Genomic DNA, 9,778 nt, shown 5'->3' on the forward strand with positions numbered 1-9,778 from the left:
GGTGGTAGCCGGGCACCATCTAGCTGTACTGGACTCAGAAATGGACATATTTTTAATATAATAAAAGTTGCCTTACAATTAGTTATGAAAAGATGATCTCCCAAATCTCTTTATTCTATATTTCTGATTTCTCCATAGTCTATTTAAATATAATACATCAAGCCATAAATGTACTAGAAGAAAATATATTACTTAAACTTTGGGCAGGTAAATATTTTTTAACCAGTTCACAAAATTTCAACCACATATAAGGGAAATACTGATAAATTCTCACAATAATTAAATATTTTTGCAAGTCAAGAAACCACAAACAAAATCATAGCTAAAGAAACAAAAAGGGAAAAATTGTTGCACATAGGACGTAAAAATGGCTAATAGAAATCTTTAATACATGAAGGTCATTTATAAATTATTAATCACTTAACAAATGAATAAATATTCAAATATATATGTACATATACACATATATATGAGAGAGAGACAGAGAAAGAGAGACCACACGTATACTGGGTTGGCAAAATAATAAGAAAAAGTTTGATTATTTAATAGAAAATAAGAAAACCACATGAATCAGTTTTTAAGAGGAGATCAATAGTTAATGAACATGTGAAAAATGCTAAAATTTGTCATAATTTTATAATGTAAATTTAAATATAAAATATTTGGTGGAGACAATAATGCCTAGACTACTTTGAGGAAATATGTACATCATGAATTATTGCTGGGAATGCTAATTAATGCAATTTGCTTGTTGGGAAAATTAGCAATATCTACAGAATTTTAATATGTATATATTATTAGACTAAGAAAGATAACCTAAAATACATTTGAAAGTGCACATAAAGAAATACGTTCAAGGATGTTCAGGTAAGCATTATTTGTAATAGGAAAAACTGAAAAAAAAGAGATATTGATACTATGGAATATTTTGCGGTTACTTAAAAAGAGTAAGGCAGATCTATCTGTGATCTAACTTGAAATGAAACATGCACGCACATACAGTCATGCACACACGTTCTTCTATATACATTGAAACTTTCTTGAAGCATAAATAAGCTATTAATGGAATTTGATTGTGTGGAAGACTAAATGGATGTAATAGATCAGTATTCTTTGAAATTTTAATGTGCATATGCATTTTACAGACACAAGCTAGATGCTCACCAATCCCATTTCTTCTTCCTGCAGGCACAGGAAAGTCAAATTTCCCAGCTGACATGCATTCAGATTGGGACCATGGTACTAGTTTCGGCCAATGGAACATGAACATAAGTGATATGAACCACTCTGGGTCTAGCTATAATGTATTGAATATAAAATTCCATAATTTTTATCTGTAATTCTGAAGAATGTATGAAAAGGATTCTGTGACAGCTGAGCCACACAGTGGAAGGGGCCCAGGACCTGAGTCACTGCCTGGAGGAGATCTACCTAAGAGCACTGCCAGATCCACATCTGACAACAATGGGAGCAAGAAAGAAGCTTGCTTTGTATTATTCTTCTAAGATTTCAAGGCTCTTTTGTGATTGCAACCTAGCCTTGCCCATGTTAGGAAAATAATAAATATATACATTTACAACTCTTTTCCCCAAATAAGTACAAAATATTTTTTTATAACTCTCCGTTCCCCACTTCCTCTAGCTGTTGGCAACCACCAATCTACTTCTGTCTCAAAGCATTTGCTTATTCTAGATATTTAATATGTTGTTGTTGTTAGCTGTCTTTGAGTCATCCCCGACTTATGGCAACTCCAATGCAGAATTGAACAAAACACTGCCCAGTCCTGTGCCATCCCTAGTGGGATCAAAATCAATTTTAATACAAGGATTACCTTAACTTTTATTTTTTAATGCTACATTTTAGGATTTTAATTTTCTATCAGAACACTTAATTGTGCTCATGAAGAACCTGTACATAGATCAAGAGGCAGTCATTTGAACAGAATAAGGGGATACTGTGAGGTTTAAAGTCAGGAAAGGTGTACGTCAGGGTTGTATCCTTTCACCATACCTATTCAGTCTGTATCCTGAGCAAATAATCTGAGAAGCTGGACTATATGAAGAAGAACAGGGCATCAGAATTGGAGGAAGACTCATCAACAACCTGCATTATGCAGATGACACAACCTTGCTTGCTGAAAGTGAAGAGGACTTGGAGCACTTACTGATGAAGATCAAAGACCACAGCCTTCAGTATGGATTGTACCTCAACATAAAGAAAACCAAATCCTCACAACTGGACAAGTAAACAACATCATGATAAATGGAGAAAAGATTGAAGTTGTCAAGGATTTCATTTTACTTGGATCCACAGTCAACACCCACGAAAGCAGCAGTCAAGAAATGAATAGATGCATTGCATTGGGCAAATCTGCTGCAAAAGACCTCTTTAAAATGTTGACAAGCAAAGATGTCACCTTGAAGACTAAGGTGTGCCTGACCCAAGCCTTGGTGTCTTCAATTGCCTCGTATGCGTGTGAAAGCTGGACGATGAATAAGGAAGACCGAGGAAAAATTGCCACCTTTGAATTGTGGTGTTGGAGAAGAACATTGAATATACCATGGACTTCCAAAAGAACGAACAATCCTGTCTTGGAAGAAGTATGACAGAATGCTCCTTAAAAGCAAGGATGGTGAGTCTGTGTCTCACATACTTTGGACATGTTATCAGGAGGGATGAGTCCCTGGAGAAGGATATCATACTTAGTAAAGCTGAGTGTCAGCAACAAGGGGCTTAAGCGTAACAACGATTGTAAGGATGGCCCAGGACCAGGCAGTGTTTCCTTCTGTTGTATATAAGGTTGCTATGAGTTGGAACCGACTCGACGTCACCTAACAACAACAAGAACAACAGAATATATTTCAATTTTATTGTAAGAGCTGGGAAAAACATAAAAGTTACTAAAATTATTTTATTATTTAACTCAAAATTTATCCTTTTTTTAAAATTTGACAAATATTTTGAAACATCAATCTAGTCACCAGGCACTCTGATGGATGCTAGGGGTATGCAGATAATGTTAGTTGGGGGTACATAATTTTTTTTTTTTTTTTACAAAATATCCTACAGAAATTATAAAAATAGAGGAATATGACTGTGATTCTTTACTTGCCCCTATTAAAGAAATTGTCCATGTATGATAATTGCTCCGCCAAAAATCTAGTAATAACCCATCTCAGGTGAAGCTCATATTGTACAATGTGAGGAAAATCTTATAAAGAGGGATCTGCAGCTCTAATAATAAGCTTCACTATTTTTAATGAATTTAAACATGTAATTTGCAAGTGATGCCAAGTCATAATGTGTTACAATATTCTACTTGAGTTAGGAAACAGAATCGGGTGTGGCTAAGGGTTATGTAATCCTGTGAACAACATGTCATCATTTGAATAGTGAATACAGTAAGAATTTTCACATCTACAGCAACAATGGTTTTATTTAAACCCTCACCTGAATATCTAGGAATAATGTTAACATGAACCAGATGATAGCCAAATTTGCTCTCAAATACACAAGTCATTTGATAGTAACAATATTTTAAGGTATTTAAGGCTGAATTTTTTGTGTGTTTTTTTTTTTTTTTTACAAAGTCAATGTTTTATCTGCATTTTTAATATCTGGAGTATAATCTATTTTGCAAAGCTACAATACTTTTTGGCAGGAACATGAGTAGTATGTTTTCCAATAGTCAAGGATTTATTTAAAGTATCCATGAAAAAGATGAAAATCTATTTTTCATTTTAAAATTATTTTACACACATATTTACACACAGTTAATCCCCGGGTTATACTAATGTCCAATTTACAGACAACTTGTACTTGCCCTTTAATATTATATAAATTTGCCGTCACTTTGAAACAATTGAACCAACCCTTCTTGAAACAAATTCTTCATCACAATCACCTTCCCTTGCTGCATCTGTACCTTTTGCATAATTGAAAAGGCCTTGAGCCTTTTCCTGCGCTGAAGTGAGGCTAAGTAAGAACTCTGTGCACCTGCTCTGACTGAGCTACAAATTTGACTTAAAGACACACTTGGGAACGAGTCTCGTTCATAATCTGGGGATTGCCTGCATATGATTTTATGTAAATATATGCCTATTGTGACGTAACAACACATACTAAAATATTTTTCTTTTGTTTACTTTTTATATTGCCTCTGCATTAAACTCCCATTACTTTCAAGTACGGTGACCCTTGTTAACACTGTAGGTATAGAATACCTTTTGCTTACCCAGGATTGTCTCCTTTAGAGTTTCCCTTCCTGGGTTCACACTAGTCTGGATAAAACCAAAAACCAAACCAGTTGCCATCGAGTCAATTCCGACTCATAGCAACCCTATGGGACAGAGTGGAACTATCCCATAGGGTTTCCAAGGAGCACCTGGTGGATTCGAACTGCCGACCTTTTGGTTAGCAGCCGTAGCTCTTAACAACTACATCACCAGGGTTTCCATATTCTGGATAATCATCTTTTATTTTGCTCAATAGAGGAACTTCTGCATCAATTTACTTCAGTTTTCAGATGAAGACCTGGTATGGTAGAGTGGGTTTCCTTATGTAGCTTTTTTGCCCTGGGTTTGTGAAAAGAACAGCCTGGGAAGGGATTTCCCAAGTTGATTGACATATCCTGGGTAAGCTGTAAAGGGCTTGAGGGATTGTTACATTTGTCTGCCCCGGCCCTGTAATTGACAAGGCCTGAGTAGATTGACATCTCCTGGGTAATTGAAGATTGGTTGGTCTTTGATCTAGCTAGGAGGATTGGCTGGGTTCCAGTCTATCTAGCGAGGCTCACGTTGAAATTGACAAGAAATCCCCTTTATAAACAGCTGAAAAACAGGTTTGGGGGCCTCCTGGAGGAAGAGAACCAGAAGGATAGCAAGTCCTTCAGAACAATGAGGCCCTGCACTGAGGACCCTTGCAAACCAGGCAAGAAGCTGTAATACTACTAACCAAAACCAAGCTCACTGCCGTCGAGTTGATTCCGACTCATAGTGACCCTATAGGACAGAAGAGAACTGCCTCATAGGGTTTCCAAAGCTGTAAATCATTATGGAAGCAGACTGCCCCATCTTTCTCCCACCAAGCAGCTAGTGGGTTCCAACAGCCAACCTTTCCGTCAGCAGCTGAGCTCTTTATCACTGCTCCACCAAAGAGCTGTCATATTGCTGACGAGCTGTAACACTGATGGAGAGCTGGACCCAGGTAAAGTTCTGGATGTAGTAGAAAGCAGAGCAGTCAGTAATGATCAGGAGAACAGCAATGTCCAAGAGAAGCAGCGGGGACAGGCAAAGGAGTGGCAGCAGAGCGGTTGAAGAGGAGAGTGGGCCCAGATGAAACACAGAAGTTTTGGCAGGGGAGCTTCTTAGCTGAGGGAGCCCTGGTAGCACAGTGGTTAAGTGTTGGGCTGCTAACCAAAAGGTCAGCAGTTCAAATCCACCAGCCATTCCTTGGGAACTCTGTGGGGCAGTTCTACTCTGTCCTATAGGGTTGCTATGAGTTGGAATCGACTCAACAGCAATGAGTTCTTAGCTGAAAGGTGAGACGGTGCTCTGTCCACTAGGACACAAAAGTCTCTGAGCCAGAAACCCTCCCAGACCAGGGTAAAAGAGCTCTAACATGCTTAGAGTCGATGACCAGCAGCAATAGTGCCAGAAATGGCAGAGACAACCAGCGAGCCCAGACGACAGCAGCAAAGTGGAGCAGAGCTATGCTCAACCGGCAGGGACATTCTGGCCACTAGAGCTGCACTGGCAGAGGGTATGTTGGCCCCAGAGAGATGTGACAGAACATTTGAGGGTGAACGTCTGTTCTCAGGAGGGTAAGCATGTCCGCTTGAGGTGCTGAGGCCCCGTGCTGGAACCCTTTCCAGACCTCACTCTATGCATATCTTTGTTTATGTTCGTATCATTTGTTTATATCTTTCTCTATTATACTAAAGTTCTTATTGCAGGTATGATGATTCTGTGAGTTTTGTGGGTGTTGCAATGAATTCTCAGACCCAGAAAAGAGAGAGAGACTTGGGACAGCTGGTGTCAGAAATAAGGCGGGAAGTTGGAAAAGTGAGATACATTTGACACCCACGTTGTAGGAACCAACTTCGTGCTGATTCTTTTAGTTAAAGTTATCCATTCAATCAAAGTTATTTATGAAGTTATTCCTCAGAGTTATCTTTTTCACATGGGTATCAATTTTATTTTAAGATTAAAAACAAAAGTGATATATAACCTGATTATGTTGATCCATCTGATCTTTTGAGGAAACTCCTCTTGACAATATACACCCAGTATTCAATATATCAAAATATTTTTGCTGAATCCTTCTTTAAAATATTTCAAATTCCCATGGGAGGCAAGACATACTGATAACAAATTTGAAGGGTTACTAAAATTGGAAACTTCTGCTAGCACTGATTTCATTAGCAGTGAGAAATATGTAAATATACCCGGATTAAATTTATTGAGGCATATCTTTCCATGAAACTACTGCAAAGTTTCCGCCCTCTTCCAGGTGCTGCAGTGCGGGAAGGGGAATGGAACGATGAACAAAAGAATGCATTGATGCCAATATCATATCACCCCCAATTGAATAATACTATGACAAGAGAATGCTTTCTTGCTTTTGTCACATCAGTGGAAGAAAGTAAGAGTGGAAATATATGTGCTTGCAACTCTAGACCATATCTGTTAGCAACAAGCTTGACTGGGCGTGGGTGAAAGAATAAAAGCTCTTCAATGAAGAGGGTTTTCACCATTAAGTGCCTTGGATTATCAGGCTAAGAGGTAGGGATAAGAACATGCAACTGTATTTCTTTGTTCTTAGATATCTGGAAGAGTTTTTATTTCATTCTGTTGCTTCTGATCAAGTGGAAACTGCTGCTCAGAGTCCTTCCCGATTAAAAATCATATACTTGAGTAAATCTTATCTTGGTGTTTCTGTGATCCTATGCCCACCCTTCCTCTACACCCCCTCCACCCATCTTCAGTGCAAAATCCTATATTCGGATAAGAGCTTTTTTATTATTGATGTAGCTCTAATATCTGGCACATGTAGATGGTCAATTAAATATGTATAGAATGAAGGAATGGATAAATGAATAAAGAAAGAATCTAGGATTTCCATAAACCACAAATATCCTATCTGAGACATAATTTTGACTTACTTTAAAACAGACACTGAAAAGAGCTTCAGTATTTGGAGAAAAGGAGCTACTAAGACCATGCCATTTCCTCTGTCTCTGCTACACACGTTGTTACTGTTGTTAGATGTTGTTGAGTCGATTTTCAACCCATAACGACTCCATGTGACTGAGTAGATCTGCCACGTAGGGTTTTCTAGGCTTTTATCTTAATGGAAGCAGATAGCCAGGTCTTTCTTCCAAGGAGCCACTGGGTGAATTTGAACCACCAACCTTTTGGTTAGTTTCCAAGTGATTAACCATTGTGCCACCAGTGTTCCTTGCTACACATGTACCTATTTGAAATTCAAATATTCCAAAACAACTAAAGGAAAAGAGTAGTCATAGCGAGATTATTTCTATCATACGTCTAGTTCACTCAACCTAATAATGCATATTTTGACAATTTTGCTCATGTGATTCTATTTTTTAAAATTTTATTGTTGAGAATATACACAACAAAAGTATACCAATTCAACTATTTCTACGTGTACAATTCAGTGACATTGATTATATTCTTCGGGTTGTGCAACCATTCTTACCCTCCTTTTTGAGTTGTTTCTCCCTCATTAACATAAACTCACTGCCCCCTGAGGTTCCTTTCTAATTTTTTGAGTTTCTGATGTCACTTTGATCCCATATAGATAGCTCTTAAGAGCTTAATGCTCAAGGCAGACCTTTCTCACTAGTTAAGCTAAACTATAGTTTCAAGAAGACTTCAGGGGATAATTTTGGTTTAAGGTTTAAAGATTATCTCAGGGCAATAGTTTCAGGGGTTCATCCAGCCTCCATGTCTTCAGGAAGTTAAAGCAACGGAACATTAATGTAACAGGCATTTACTTAATTCTTTTAGTTTTGGAGTTTCAGTTGATTTCTGATGATGATATTCCACAAGATAATAAAATACCATAATCATAATGAGAATTAACATTTTTACTAGTGCTTTACAACTTTAAAAGCACATTTACATATGTTTGGTGTAGTGACGAATATTTCTAGTATTTCATAAATTTTTCCTCATTCTTGTTTTTCTGATCTGGAATAAAGTGTAACATATAGAGTCAACACTCTAGTCTACATTTGTTAACTATTCTTCTTTATTTAGTGGCATTGTTGTTGTTACTGCGTGCCATCAAGTCAGTTCCGACTCATAGTGACCCTACGTACAAACAGAACAAAACACTGCCCAGTCTTGTGCCATCCTCACAATTGTTGTTATGCTTAAGACCATTGTTGTAGCCACTGTGTCAATCCATCTCAAAGAGTGTCTTCCTTTTTTTTTTGCTGACCCTCTAGTTTACCAAGCATGGTATTTTTCTCCAGGGACTGATCCCTCCTGATAACATGTCCAAAGTATGTGAGACGTAGTCTTGCCATCTGTGCTTCTAAGGAGCATTCTGGTCGTACTTCCAAGACAGATTTGTTCATTCTTTTGGCAGTTCATGGTATATTCGATATTCTTCGCCAACTCTACAATTCAAAGGTGTCAATTCTTTGGTCTTCCTTATTCATTGTCCAACTTTCACATGCATATGAGGCTACTGAAAACATCATGGCTTGGATCAGGTGCACCTTAGTCTTCAAGGTGACATCTTTGCTTTTTAACACTTTAAAGAAGTCTTTTGCAGCAGACTTGCCCAATGCCATGTGTCTTTTGATTTCTCGACTGCTGCTTCCATGGATGTTGATTGTGGATCCAAGTGAAATGAAATCCTTGACAACTTCAATCTTTTCTCTGTTTATCATGATGTTAACTTATTGGTCCAGTTGTGAGGATTTTTGCTTTCATTGTGTTGAGTGTAATCCATACTGAAGGCTGTGGTCTTTGATCTTCATCAGTATGTACTTCACGTCCTCTTCACTTTCAGCAAGCAAGGTTGTGTCATCTGCATAATGCAGGTTGTTGATGAGTCTTCCTCCAATTCTGATGCCCCGTTCTTCTTCATATAGTCCAGCTTCTCAGATTATTTGCTCAGGATACAGACTGCATAGGTATGGTTAAAGGCTACAACCCTGACACACACCCTTCTTGACTTTAAACCACGCAGTAACCCCTTGTTCTGTTGGAACGACTGCCTCTTGATCTACGTACAGGTTCCTCATGAGCACAATTAAGTGTTCTGGAATTCCCCTTCTTCACAATGTTATCCATAATTTGTTATGATCCACACAGTTGAATGCCTTTGCATAGTCAATAAAACACAAGTAAACGTCTTTCTAGTATTCTCTGCTTTCAGCCAGGATCCATCTGACATCAGCTATGGTATCCCTGGATCTGCATCCTCTTCTGAATCCGGCTTGAATTTCTGGCAGTTCCCTGTTGATATACTGCTGCAGCTGGTTTTGAGTGATCTTCAGCAAAATTTTACTTGTGTGTGATATCAATGATATTGTTCGATAATTTCTGCATTTGGTTGGATCACCTTTCTTGGGAATAGGCATAAATATGGATCTCTTCCATTTGGTTGGCCAGGTAGCTGTCTTCCAAATTTCTTGACATAGACGAGTGAGCACTTCCAGCACTGCTTTAATCTTTTGAAACATCTCAACTGGTATTCCATCAATTCCTGGAGCCTTGTTTTTTGCCAATGCCTTCAGTAC

Source organism: Trichechus manatus, unplaced genomic scaffold, assembly GCF_000243295.1.
Source record: "Trichechus manatus latirostris isolate Lorelei unplaced genomic scaffold, TriManLat1.0 scaffold00329, whole genome shotgun sequence".
Taxonomy (NCBI): domain Eukaryota; kingdom Metazoa; phylum Chordata; class Mammalia; order Sirenia; family Trichechidae; genus Trichechus; species Trichechus manatus.